Source organism: Cherax quadricarinatus, chromosome 21, assembly GCF_038502225.1.
Source record: "Cherax quadricarinatus isolate ZL_2023a chromosome 21, ASM3850222v1, whole genome shotgun sequence".
In the NCBI taxonomy this organism is placed as follows: Eukaryota; Metazoa; Arthropoda; class Malacostraca; order Decapoda; family Parastacidae; genus Cherax; species Cherax quadricarinatus.
The window spans coordinates 45,106,975-45,120,963 of NC_091312.1; positions in this window are offsets into that span (position 1 = coordinate 45,106,975).

Consider the following 13,989-nt stretch of genomic DNA (forward strand, 5'->3'; position numbering starts at 1 on the left):
TTGCCTGCAGCAACAGCTGGGTATGAAGAGTTGCCTGCAGCAACAACTGAGTGTGAAGAGTTGCCTGCAACAACAACTGGGTGTGAAGAGTTGCCTGCAGCAACAAATGGGTGTGAAGAGTTGCCTGCAGCAACAACTGGGCGTGAAGAGTTGCCTGCAGCAACAACTGGGTATGAAGGGTTGCCTGCAGCAACAACTGGGTGTGAAGAGTTGCCTGCAGCAACAACTGGGTGTGAAGAGTTGCCTGCAGCAACAACTGGGTATGAAGGGTTGCCTGCAGCAACAACTGGGTGTGAAGAGTTGCCTGCAGCAACAACTGAGTGTGAAGAGCTGCCTGCAGCAACAGCTGGGTATGAAGTGTTGCCTGCAGCAACAACTGGGTATAAAGGGAAGCCTGCAGCAACAGCTGTGCATGAACGGCTGCCTGCAGCAACAGCTGTGCACGAAGGGTTGCCTGCAGCAACAGCTGGGTGTGAAGGGAAGCCTGCAGCAACACCTGTGCATGAAGGGTTGCTTGCAGCAACAACTGTGTATGAAGGGAAGCCTGCATCAACAGCTGGGCATGAAGAGTTGCTTGCAGCAACAACTGTGTATGAAGGGAAGCCTGCAGCAACAGCTGGGTATGAAGGGAAGCCTTCAGCAACAGCCGTGCATGAAGGGTTGCCTGCAGCAACAGCTGGGTATAAAGGGAAGCCTGCAGCAAAAGCTGTGCATGGTTGCCTGTAGCAACAGCTGTGCATGAAGGGTTGCCTGCAGCAACAGCTGGGTATAAAGGGAAGCCTGCAGCAAAAGCTGTGCATGGTTGCCTGCAGCAACAGCTGAACATGAAGGGTTGCCTGCAACAACAACTGGGTATGAATGGAAGCCTGCAGCAACAGCTGTGCATGAAGGGTTGCCTGCAGCAACAACTGTGTGTGAAGAGTTGCCTGCAGCAACAGCTGGGCATGAAGGGAAGCCTGCAGCAACCGCTGTGCATGAAGGGTTGCCTGCAGCAACAACTGTGTATGAAGAGTTGTCTACAGCAACGGCTGAGTATGAAGGGAAGCCTGCAGCAACAGCTGTGCATGAAGGGTTGCCTGCAGCAACAGCTGTGCATGAAGGGTTGTCTGCAGCAACAGCTGGGTATGAAGGGTTCCCTGCAGCAACAACTGGGTATGAAGGGTTGCCTGCAGCAGCAACTGTGTATAAAGAGTTGCCTGCAGCAACAGCTGTGCATGAAGAGTTGCCTGCAGCAACAGCTGTGCATGAAGGGTTGCCTGCAGCAACAACTGTGTATGAAGAGTTGTCTCCAGCTACAGCTGAGTATGAAGGGAAGCCTGCACAAACAGCTGTGCATGAAGGGTTGCCTGCAGCAACAGCTTTGCATGAAGAGTTGCCTGCAGCAACATCTGTGTATGAAGGGAAGCCTGCAGCAACAGCTGTGCATGAAGGGTTGCCTGCAGCAACAGCTGGGTATGAAGAGTTGTCTGCAGCAACAGCTGGGTATGAAGGGTTGCCTGCAGCAACAACTGGGTATGAAGGGTTGCCTGCAGGAACAACTGGGTATGAAGGGTTGCCTGCAGCAACAGCTGGGTATGAAGGGTTGCCTTCAGCAACAGCTGGGTATGAAGGGTTGCCTGCAGCAACAGCAGTGCATGACGCGTTGCCTGCACCATCAGCTGTGCATTAAGGGATGCCTGCAGCAACAGCTGTGCATGAAGGGTTGCCTGCAGCAAAAGTTGTGCATGAAGAGTTGCCTGCAGCAGCAGCTGAGTATGAAGGGAAGATTTCAGCAACAGTTGTGCATGAAGGGTTGCCTGCAGCAACAGCTGGGTATGAAGGGAAGACTGCAGCAACAGCTGTGCTTGAGGAGTTGCCTGAAGCAACAGCTGGGTATGAAGGGAAGCCTGCAGCAACAGCTGTGCATGAAGGGTTGCCTGCAGCAACAGCTGGGTATGAAGGGAAGCCTACAGCAACAGCTGTGCATGAAGGGTTGCCTGCTGTGTATGAAGAGTTGTCTCCAGTAACAGCTGAGTATGAAGGGAAGCCTGCAGCAACAGCAGTGCATGAAGGGTTGCCTGCAGCAACAACTGTGCGTGAAGACTTGCCTGCAGCAACAGCTGGGTATGAAGAGTTGTCTGCAGCAACAGTTGGGTATGAAGGGTTTCCTGCAGCAACAGCTGTGCATGAAGAGTTGCCTGCAGCAACAGCTGAATATGAAGGGAAGCCTTCAGCAACAGTTGTGCATGAAGGGTTGCCTGCAGCAACAGCTGATTATGAAGAGAAGCCTGCAGCAACAGCTGTGCTTGAAGGGTTGCCTGAAGCAACAGCTGGGTATGAAGGGAAGCCTGCAGCAACAGCTGTGCATGAAGGGTTGCCTGCAGCAACAACTGTGCGTGAAGACTTGCCTGCAGCACCAGCTGGGTATGAAGAGTTGCCTGCAGCAACAGCTGGGTATGAAGGGTTGCCTGCAGCAACAACTGGGTATGAAGTGTTGCCTGCAGCAACAACTGTGTATAAAGAGTTGCCAGTAGCAACAGCTGGGTATGAAGGGTTGCCTGCACCAACAACTGGGTGTGAAGAGTTGCCTGCAGCAACAACTGGGTGTGAAGAGTTGCCTGCAGCAACAACTGGGTGTGAAGAGTTGCCTGCAGCAACAACTGGGTGTGAAGAGTTGCCTGCAGCAACAACTGGGTGTGAAGAGTTGCCTGCAGCAAAAACTGGGTGTGAAGGGTTGCCTGCAGCAACAACTGGGTGTGAACAGTTGTCTGCAGCAACAACTGTTTGTGAAGAGTTGCCTGCAGCAACAACTGGGTGTGAAGACTTGCCTGCAGCAACAACTGAGTGTGAAGAGTTGCCTGCAACAACAACTGGGTGTGAAGAGTTGCCTGCAGCAACAACTGGGTGTGAAGAGTTGTCTGCATCAACAACTGGGTGTGAAGAGTTGCCTGCAGCAACAACTGGGTATGAAGGGTTGCCTGCAGCAACAACTGGGTATGAAGTGTTGCCTGCAGCAACAACTGTGTATAAAGAGTTGCCTGTAGCAACAGCTGGGTATGAAGGGTTGCCTGCAGCAACAACTGGGTGTGAAGAGTTGCTTGCAGGAACAACTGGGTGTGAAGAGTTGCCTGCAGCAACAACTGGGTGTGAAGAGTTTCCTGCAGCAACAACTGGGTGTGAAGAGTTGCCTGCAGCAACAACTGAGTGTGAAGAGTTGCCTGCAGCAAAAACTAGGTGTGAAGGGTTGCCTGCAGCAACAACTGGGTGTGAACAGTTGTCTGCAGCAACAACTGTTTGTGAAGAGTTGCCTGCAGCAACAACTGGGTCTGAAGAGTTGCCTGCAGCAACAACTGAGTGTGAAGACTTGCCTGCAACAACAACTGGGTGTGAAGAGTTGCCTGCAGCAACAACTGGGTGTGAAGAGTTGCCTGCAGCAACAACTGGGTGTGAAGAGTTGCATTCAGCAACAACTGGGAATGAAGGGTTGCCTGCAGCAACAACTGGGTGTGAAGAGTTGCCTGCAGCAACAACTGGGTGTGAAGAGCTGCCTGCAGCGACAGCTGGGTATGAAGGGTTGCCTGCAGCAACAACTGGGTATAAAGGGAAGCCTGCAGCAACAGCTGTGCATTAAGGGCTGCCTGCAGCAACAGCTGTGCACGAAGGGTTGCCTGCAGCAACAGCTGTGCATGAAGGGTTGCCTGAAGCAACAGCTGGGTATGAAAGGAAGCCTGCAGCAACAGCTGAACATGAAGGGTTGCCTGCAGCAACAACTGTGTGTGAAGAGTTTTCTGCAGCAACGGCTGAGTATGAAGGGAAGCCTGCAGCAACAGCTGTGCATGAAGGGTTGCCTGCAGCAACAGCTGTGCATGAAGGGTTGTCTGCAGCAACAGCTGGGTATGAAGGGTTCCCTGCAGCAACAACTGGGTATGAAGGGTTGCCTGCAGCAGCAACTGTGTATAAAGAGTTGCCTGCAGCAACAGCTTTGCATGAAGAGTTGCCTGCAGCAACAGCTGTGCATGAAGGGTTGCCTGCAGCAACAACTGTGTATGAAGGGTTGCCTGCAGCAACAGCTTTGCATGAAGAGTTGCCTGCAGCAACATCTGTGTATGAAGGGAAGCCTGCAGCAACAGCTGTGCATGAAGGGTTGCCTGCAGCAACAGCTGGGTATGAAGAGTTGTCTGCAGCAACAGCTGGGTATGAAGGGTTGCCTGCAGCAACAACTGGGTATGAAGGGTTGCCTGCAGGAACAACTGGGTATGAAGGGTTGCCTGCAGCAACAGCTGGGTATGAAGGGTTGCCTTCAGCAACAGCCGGGTATGAAGGGTTGCCTGCAGCAACAGCAGTGCATGACGCGTTGCCTGCAGCAACAGCTGTGCATTAAGGGATGCCTGCAGCAACAGCTGTGCATGAAGGGTTGCCTGCAGCAACAGCTGTGCATGAAGGGTTGCCTGCAGCAGCAGCTGGGTATGAAGGGAAGCCTTCAGCAACAGCTGCGCATGAAGGGTTGCCTGCAGCAACAGCTGTGCATGAATGGCTGCCTGCAGCAACAGCTGTGCATGAAGGGTTGCCTGCAGCAACAACTGTGTATGAAGAGTTGTCTGCAGCAACAGCTGGGTATAAAGGGTTGCCTGCAGCAACAGCTGTGCATGAAGGGTTGCCTGCAGCAACAACTGTGTATGAAGAGTTGTCTGCAGCAACAGCTGGGTATAAAGGGTTGCCTGCAGCAACAGCTGTGCATAAAGGGTTGCCTGCAGCAACAGCTGGGTGTAAAGGGAAGCCTACAGCAACAGCTGTGCATAAAGGGTTGCCTGCAGCAACAGCTGGGTGTAAAGGGAAGCCTGCAGCAACAGCTGTGCATGAAGGGCTGCCTGCAGCAACAGCTGTGCATGAAGGGTTGCCTGCAGCAACAGCTGGGTGTAAAGGGAAGCCTGCAGCAACAGCTGTGCATGACGGGATGCCTGCAGGAACAGCTGTGAATGAAGGGTTTCCTGCAGCAACAGCTGTGTATGAATGGGAGCCTGCAGTATCAGCTCTGCATGAAGGGTTACCTGCAGCAACAGCTGAGTATAAAGGGAAGCCTGCAGCAACAGCTGTGCATGAAGGGTTGCCTGCAGCAACAGCTGTGCATGAAGGGTTGCCTGCAGCAACAGCTGTGCATGAAGGGTTGCCTGAAGCAACAGCTGTGCAGTGAGAGTGCCAGTGACACCACCAGAGTGCAAGTGACCCCACTAGTGAGAGTGCTAGTGACACCACGAATGAGAGTGCTAGTGACACCACCAGTGAGAGTGCCAGTGACACCACCAGTGAGAGTGGCAGTGACACCACCAGAGTGCGAGTGACACCACCAGTGAGAGTGATAGTGACCCCACTGGTGAGAGTGCCAGTGACACCACGAATGAGAGTGCTAGTGACACCACCAGTGAGAGTGCCAGTGACACCACCAGTGAGAGTGCTAGTGACACCACCAGTGAGAGTGCCAGTGACAACACCAGTGAGAGTACCAGTGACACCACCAGTGAGAGTGCTAGTGAGACCACGAGGGAGAGTGCCAGTGACACCACCAGTGAGAGTGCTAGTGACACCACCAGTGAGAGTGCCAGTGACATCACCAGTAAGAGTGCTAGTGACACAACCAATGAGAGTGCTAGTGACACCACAAGTGAGAGTGATAGTGACACCATCAGTGAGAGTGCCAGTGACACCACCAGTGAGAGTGCTAGTGACACCACCAGTTAGAATGCCAGTGACAACACCAGTGAGAATGCCAGTGACAACACCAGTGAGAGTGCTAGTGACACAACCAGTGAGAGTGCTAGTGACCCAACCAGTGAAAGTGCTAGTGACCCCACCACTGAGAGTGCGAGTGACACCAGTGAGAGTGCCAGTGACACCACCAGTGAGAGTGCCGTGACACCACCAGTGAGAGTGCTAGTGACACCGCCAAAGAGAGTACCAGTGACACCACCAGTGAATGACCAGTGACACCACCAGTGAATGACCAGTGACACCACCAGTGAATGACCAGTGACACCACCAGTGAGAGTGCTAGTGACAACATCAGTGAGAGTGATAGTGTCACCACCAGTGAGGGTGCCAGTGACACCACCAGTGAGAGTGCCAGTGACACCACCAGAGTGCGAGTGACACCACCAGTGAGAGTGATAGTGACCCCACTAGTGAGAGTGGTAGTGACACCACGAATGACAATGCTAGTGACACCACCAGTGAGAGTGCCAGTGACACCACCAGTGAGAGTGCTAGTGACACCACATTGAGAGTGCTAGTGACACCACCAGTGAGAGTGCCAGATATACCACCAGTGAGAGTGCCAGTGACATCACCAGTGAGAGTGCTAGTGACACCACCTGTGAGAGTGCCATTGACTCCACCAGTGAGAGTGCTAGTGACACCACCAGTGAGAGTGCCAGTGACACCACCAGTGAGAGTGCTAGTGACAACCAGTGAGAGTGCTAGTGACACCACCAGTGAGAGTGCCAGTGACACCACCAGTGAGAGTGCCAGTGACACCACCAGTGAGAGTGCTAGTGACAACCAGTGAGAGTGCTAGTGACACCACCAGTGAGAGTGCCATTGACTCCACCAGTGAGAGTGCCAGTGACACCACCAGTGAGAGTGCCAGTGACACCACCAGTGAGAGTGCCAGTGACACCACCAGTGAGAGTGCCATTGACATCACCAGTGAAAGTGCCAGTGACACCACCAGTGAGAGTGCTAGTGACAACCAGTGAGAGTGTTAGTGACACCACCAGTGAGAGTGCCAGTGACACCACCAGTGAGAGTGCCATTGACACCACCAGTGAGAGTGCCAGTGACACCACCAGTGAGAGTGCCAGTGACACCACCAGTGAGAGTGCCATTGACACCACCAGTGAGAGTGCCAGTGACACCACCAGTGAGAGTGCCAGTGACACCACCAGTGAGAGTGCCATTGACATCACCAGTGAGAGTGCCAGTGACACCACCAGTGAGAGTGCCAGTGACACCACCAGTGAGAGTGCCAGTGATACCACCAGTGAGAGTGCCAGTGACACCACCAGTGAGAGTGCCAGTAACACCACCAGTGAGAGTGCCATTGACATCACGATTGAGGGTGCCAGTGACACCACCAGTGAGAGTGCTAGTGACAACCAGTGAGAGTGCTAGTGACACCACCAGTGAGAGTGCCATTGACATCACCAGTGAGAGTGCCAGTGACACCACCAGTGAGAGTGCCAGTGACACCACCAGTGAGAGTGCCAGTGACACCACCAGTGAGAGTGCCAGTGACACCACCAGTGAGAGTGCCAGTAACACCACCAGTGAGAGTGCCATTGACATCACCATTGAGGGTGCCAGTGACACCACCAGTGAGAGTGCTAGTGACAACCAGTGAGAGTGCTAGTGACACCACCAGTGAGAGTGCAAGTGACACCACCAGTGAGAGTGCCAGTGACAACACCAGTGAGAGTGCCATTGACATCATCAGAGTGCCAGTGACACCACCAATGAGAGTGCCAGTGACACCACCAGAGTGCCAGTGACACCAGTGAGAGAAGTGTTAACAGAAGCACTAAGTCTGTAAGAAAAGTTTCCCGTCAAGCCTGGGAGCGGCTGTTGATCCAAGGAATTTGATCTGTTTTCCTCTTTCTCGGATCAAACATTCCCCAAGTGCTGTATTACCCCTACTGGTTTAACGCTCCCATCTTAAATATAATAATAATTAAGAAAAGTAAAGACAATAAACAAAGTAATCAGAGGTAAATATATTGATTGTGGAAAATCGAAGATGACACAAAATTCATGAAATTCATTAAGAACAAACATCAAGTTATTTCTAAGTTAATAAAGAAATAAGAAAAAAGAAAATTAAAGATTGACAAAGTGAATCCAAACTGAGGTAGACCGATATACAAGACCAGCTTCGTCACAACTCCGCTAGTGGCGCTGTAACCAGCCTCTCATCCACACTAATTATCATCATAAAATAATAATAATAATAATAATAGTAATAATAATAATAATAATAATAATAATAATAATAATAATAATAATAATAATAATCTTTATTTCTACAAGTACATGTACAAGGTATACAGTCCTAGCTGACGTCAATAACATACTACTATACAGAAAGCTGCTTGTTATGCAAAGCATTTCAGGCAAATTAGGTCAATTTTGTCCTCCGGATGCGACCCACACCAGTCGACTAACACCCAGGTACCTATTTTACTAATAGGTGAACAAGGACAGCAGGTGTCTTAAGGAAATATATCCTAATATTTGAACCCATATCATATGGTGATCGAGCCACGGACCTCAATGTGCGAGCTGAGTGCGCTATTTATCGAGCTACGTGTGACCTAAGGTTACAAGAATTATTCTTCCATAGACGTAACAGAAGATGGTCACCACCAGAAGCACCATCAACACACATCAGTGATATCACAGGCCATCAACAACGATATAGAGTAGTTCAGAAAGGTTAGGTTAGGTAAGGTTCGTCAGGAAACAGGATAAGTGTTTCCTGACGAGAGTCTTAGTCAGATGATGACCCGCCGTTGGAGCTTTTGGTCATCTGACCGAGGCCTTCCGCTGGCTTACCGGTCCACCCCTTTAAAAATTATGGTGTTAGTATATGTTGAGAAAGCATTCTGAAGTGAATAGTGACTTGAAGAAGTGCGCCAGGCCTCAGGGCTGTCTCGGAGGTAACGAGAACAGAGGCACCTCGCAGGGTGTCTAACACCCAAATACCCCCGGTAGCCTTTCCGCAAATTTTGTGGGTGAAAGTAGTGCAGATTAATTCCACGACTTTTCGACAGAGTCTGCTGCCCGTGTGATCGCTTGTGGTCCCGCTGGCTCAGTCAGAACACACCGGGATCGACATGACGATGTGTGGCTAAGTGGCTCCCAATTATGATGCCCAGTACTATACATCACTCAATACCCTCCCCAGAGTAGTGTGGAAAGAGGCAGGTAGGCGGCGCTGGTGTTTACATTCCACTGTAGTAATCGCATCAGGCATCCAAACCATCCACACCACCGTCACACCAGCATGTATCCAAACCATCCACACCACAGTCACACCAGCATGTATCCAAACCATCCACACCACAGTCGTACCTGCAAGTACACAACCTTACCCACTACAAGTGAACTTTTCCCCTCACACTAAGGTAGGTAAGGTAAGGATAACTAGGGTAGGTTATTAAGGACAACTACGTCAGGTAAAATACTGTTCGCATTAAATTTGTCCTCGTTGGTCTTAGACATTATAACAGGCCTATAGTAGTCCGTGTTAAGCAAAAGACCTACTTCCTCTGTTTAAAGGGGAACCTACTTCATGACTCAAGAAATCGTAATGACACGATTGCAAACAAACAATACCACGGAGGGGGATAGAACCCGCGATCAGAGAGTCTCAAAACTTCAGACCGTCCCGTTAGCCACTGGACCAGCTAGCCACAATAAGATTCATCCAACTAGGTATATTTCTACACCATAGGAAGGTTAGCATAGGCACCACTGTGACCAGTGGCTAACGCGACGATCTGGAGTTTTGAGACTCTCTGATCGCGGGTTCTATCCCCATCCGTGGTATGGTTTGGAACCTACTTCCCCTGTTAAGCAGGGGATCTACTTCCCCTGTTAAGCAGGAGACCTACTTTCCCTGTTAAGCAAGAGACTTACTTCCCCTGTTAAGCAGGGGCCCTACTTCCCCTGTTAAGCAAGAGACCTACACCCCCTATTAAGCAGGAGACCTACTTCCCCTGTTAAGCAGGAAACCTACTTCGCCTATTAAGCAGGAGACCTACTTCACCTGTTAGATAGGAAGAATGCCTCCCTTGTTAAGCCGGAGGCCTCTGTTAGGTAGGGAAACTTACTATCTCTGTTAGAAGGGAATCTATTACCCATGTTAGCAGACTACCATCCCATTATAGTCAGGATACTTACTAGCACATGCTAGGCAGTAAACCTACTATTCCATACTAGACAGGTTACATAATCATGTTAGGCAGTACTAGCCTATGCTAGGCAGATCTCACACCCAACCTCTTCTACTCATATATTTGTTCACACTAAGCGATATCACATGCGGTACCTCCCTTATTACTACTTGTATCTAACACTGTGTGGCTGTGAAAGTCCATAGGACATATATGTACTCGGGAACACTTGGGTTTTTTACAGCATAGACTTATAGGCCTATTGCAGGAGGCTCTTGAACACTTTTCCATAATTAATCCACTCCATAACTGCTCAGCTTGCATAATCTCCATCGAATTGCATATTCTCATTAATATTCGGTGTTTGCCTCAAGGAAGATAATCTTGAACAACGAGGATCTCATCAACAATATCCACTCCGGCTTCTTCCATTCAATTAACGGTTTTATAAACATATTCCATAAATCCCTCTCATTAATTTTGATCGCTGCTGTTGCATTAGTAACATGTATGTATATCCAATAAGGAAAAATAGACATTGCCTTTATATATATATGTCGTGCCGAATAGGCAGAACTTGCAGTCTTGGCTTAAATAGCAACGCTCAACTTGCCATATAGGACAAGTGAAAATTTGTGTATGCAATAATTTCGCCAAAAATCATTCTGAACCTAACGAAAAAAATATATTTCACTGTGTTTGTTTAGTATTAAATTATTGTAAACAAATCTAAAATATATTTAGTTGGGTTAGGCTAAAATAAATTGCGCTTGTTATAACAAGGTTAGGTAAGTTTTCTAAGATTCTTTTGGTGCAAAATTAATTTTTTTTACATTAACATTAATGAAAAAAATATATCTTTAAACTTATAAGAGAAAATTTCGGGAAGGACTTAATTTTAAATGAGTTCTTACTAATTGACCAGTTTTACATATTCGGCACGACATATATATATATATATATATATATATATATATATATATATATATATATATATATATATATATATATATATATTTATATATATATATATATATATATATATTTATTTTTATATATATATATATTTATATATATATATATATATATATATATATATATATATATATATATATATATATATATATATATATATATTTATATATTTATATATATTTATATATATATATATATATATATATATATATATATATATATATATATATATATATATATATATATATATATATATATTTTATTATTATCACACTGGCCGATTCCCACCAAGGCAGGGTGGCCCGAAAAAGAAAAACTTTCACCATCATTCACTCCATCACTGTCTTGCCAGAAGGGTGCTTTACACTACAGCTTTTAAACTGCAACATTAACACCCCTCCTTCAGAGTGCAGGCACTGTACTTCCCATTTCCAGGACTCAAGTCCGGCCTGCCGGTTTCTCTGAACCCCTTCATAAATGTTACTTTGCTCACACTCCAAGAGCACGTCAAGTATTAAAAACCATTTGTCTCCATTCACTCCTATCAAACACGCTCACGCATGCCTGCTGGAAGTCCAAGCCCCTTGCACACAAAACCTCCTTTACCCCCTCTCTCCAACCTTTCCTAGGCCGACCCCTACCCCGCCTTCCTTCCACTACAGACTGATACACTCTTGAAGTCATTCTGTTTCGCTCCATTCTCTCTACATGTCCGAACCACCTCAACAACCCTTCCTCAGCCCTCTGGACAACAGTTTTGGTAATCCCGCACCTCCTCCTAACTTCCAAACTATGAATTCTCTGCATTATATTCACACCACACATTGCCCTCAGACATGACATCTCCACTGCCTCCAGCCTTCTCCTCGCTGCAACATTCATCACCCATGCTTCACACCCATATAAGAGCGTTGGTAAAACTATACTCTCATACATTCCCCTCTTTGCCTCCAAGGACAAAGTTCTTTGTCTCCACAGACTCCTAAGTGCACCACTCACTCTTTTCCCCTCATCAATTCTATGATTCACCTCATCTTTCATAGACCCATCCGCTGACACGTCCACTCCCAAATATCTGAATACATTCACCTCCTCCATACTCTCTCCCTCCAATCTGATATTCAATCTTTCATCACCTAATCTTTTTGTTATCCTCATAACCTTACTCTTTCCTGTATATACATATAAATAAATATATATATATATATATATATATATATATATATATATATATATATATATATATATATATATATATATTTATATATATATATATATATATATATATATATATATATATATATATATATATATATATATATATATATATATATATATATATATATATATATATATATATATATATATATATATATATATATATATATATATATATATATTTGTATATATATATATATATATATATATATATATATATATATATATATATATATATATATATATATATATATATATATATATATATATATATATATATATGCAAAACAACCACTCTGAAAGAATAGAGAAATTCCAAGCGCTTTCGTGACTACTCACATTATCAAGGAACTATGAAAGTGAAGCATCCAAGGAAGCTATATAAGGGGTCTGGCCAGCACCTCACTATCAGATCCCACAACGGTTAAACACCTGACGCGCGCCGACAAACTATTCTACCCAAGAAAATTTAAAAATTATTTGTCCAGTGTATTATTAAATTCTTCCCAAATTCTATTAATTATAAATGGATCTAATTTATATAAACCAAAGGAAATATTCACATTATTGTCAAAACTGCTTTTTATGAAACAAGATTCAATTATATTCCTGTCGACCATGGACTTGCTTGATACTACTTTCTCAACTTTTTGAAAATCAATTGGATGGTTAAAATCTCTTACATGAATAAATAGAGCATTGGAATCTTGTCCAGTTCTAATGCTATATTTATGTTGTTTTAATCTTAGTTCGAGATTTTTACCAGTTTGACCGTAATAAACTTTATCGCAAATTTTACAAGGAATCTTATAGACACATCCATCAGCATTTTGGGGGGAATTCTTAATCAAAAGTTTTTTTACTGTATCAAGATTTTTGAATACAACTTTAATATTAAAAGTCTTAAGAAGAGAAGGCATATCAACCAAGTTTTCATGGTAAGGGAGAACCATCATATTTTTAGTTGAATAAGGCTGGTTGTCCCTTTTTGGATTGTAAAAAGTATTTCTAGCAACTTTAAAAGATTTATCAATTACATTTCTTGGGTATTTTAAATCATTACCTATTTCATAAATTTTGGAAATTTCCTCATCTATGAACTCAGGACTACAAATTCGTAAAGCTCTCAAAAACATTGATGAGAAAACAGACAGTTTGACTCTATCTTGATGCGAGGAATAATAGTGGACATAGGAACAGTTATTTGTAGGTTTTCTGTAAATTTTAAATTTGAATTCATTATTACACTTAATAATTAAAACATCTAGAAAAGGCAAGGAGTTATTTTCTTCAAACTCAACAGTAAAGTTTATAGAATGGGCTAAACTATTTAATTTTCCAAGAAAATGGTGTATATCTACATTTTTGGGCATAAGACACAAAATATCATCAACATATCTGAACCATTTAGCTCTATTAGGGAGGATTGTGTTAAGTAACCTTGTTTCAAAAAAATCCATGTATAGGTTACTAAGAACAGGTGAAAGAGGATTTCCCATTGCCATACCAAACTTCTGAGTGTAAAACTTATCATTAAATACAAATTTTGCATCAACAATGCAAAGTTTAATAAGTTTAATGATAATAGGAACTGGCAATGGTAAATCATAGTTAACCTATCCAAGTTGGGTCGGCGCGCGTCAGGTGTTTAACCGTTGTGGGATCTGATAGTGAGGTGCTGGCCAGACCCCTTATATAGCTTCCTTGGATGCTTTACTTTCATAGTTCCTTGATAATGTGAGTAGTCACGAAAGCGTTTGGAATTTCTCTATTCTTTCAGAGTGGTTGTTTTGCATATTCTGAAATCACCTGTTTACTGTGATCTTATTGCATATATATATATATATATATATATATATATATATATATATAT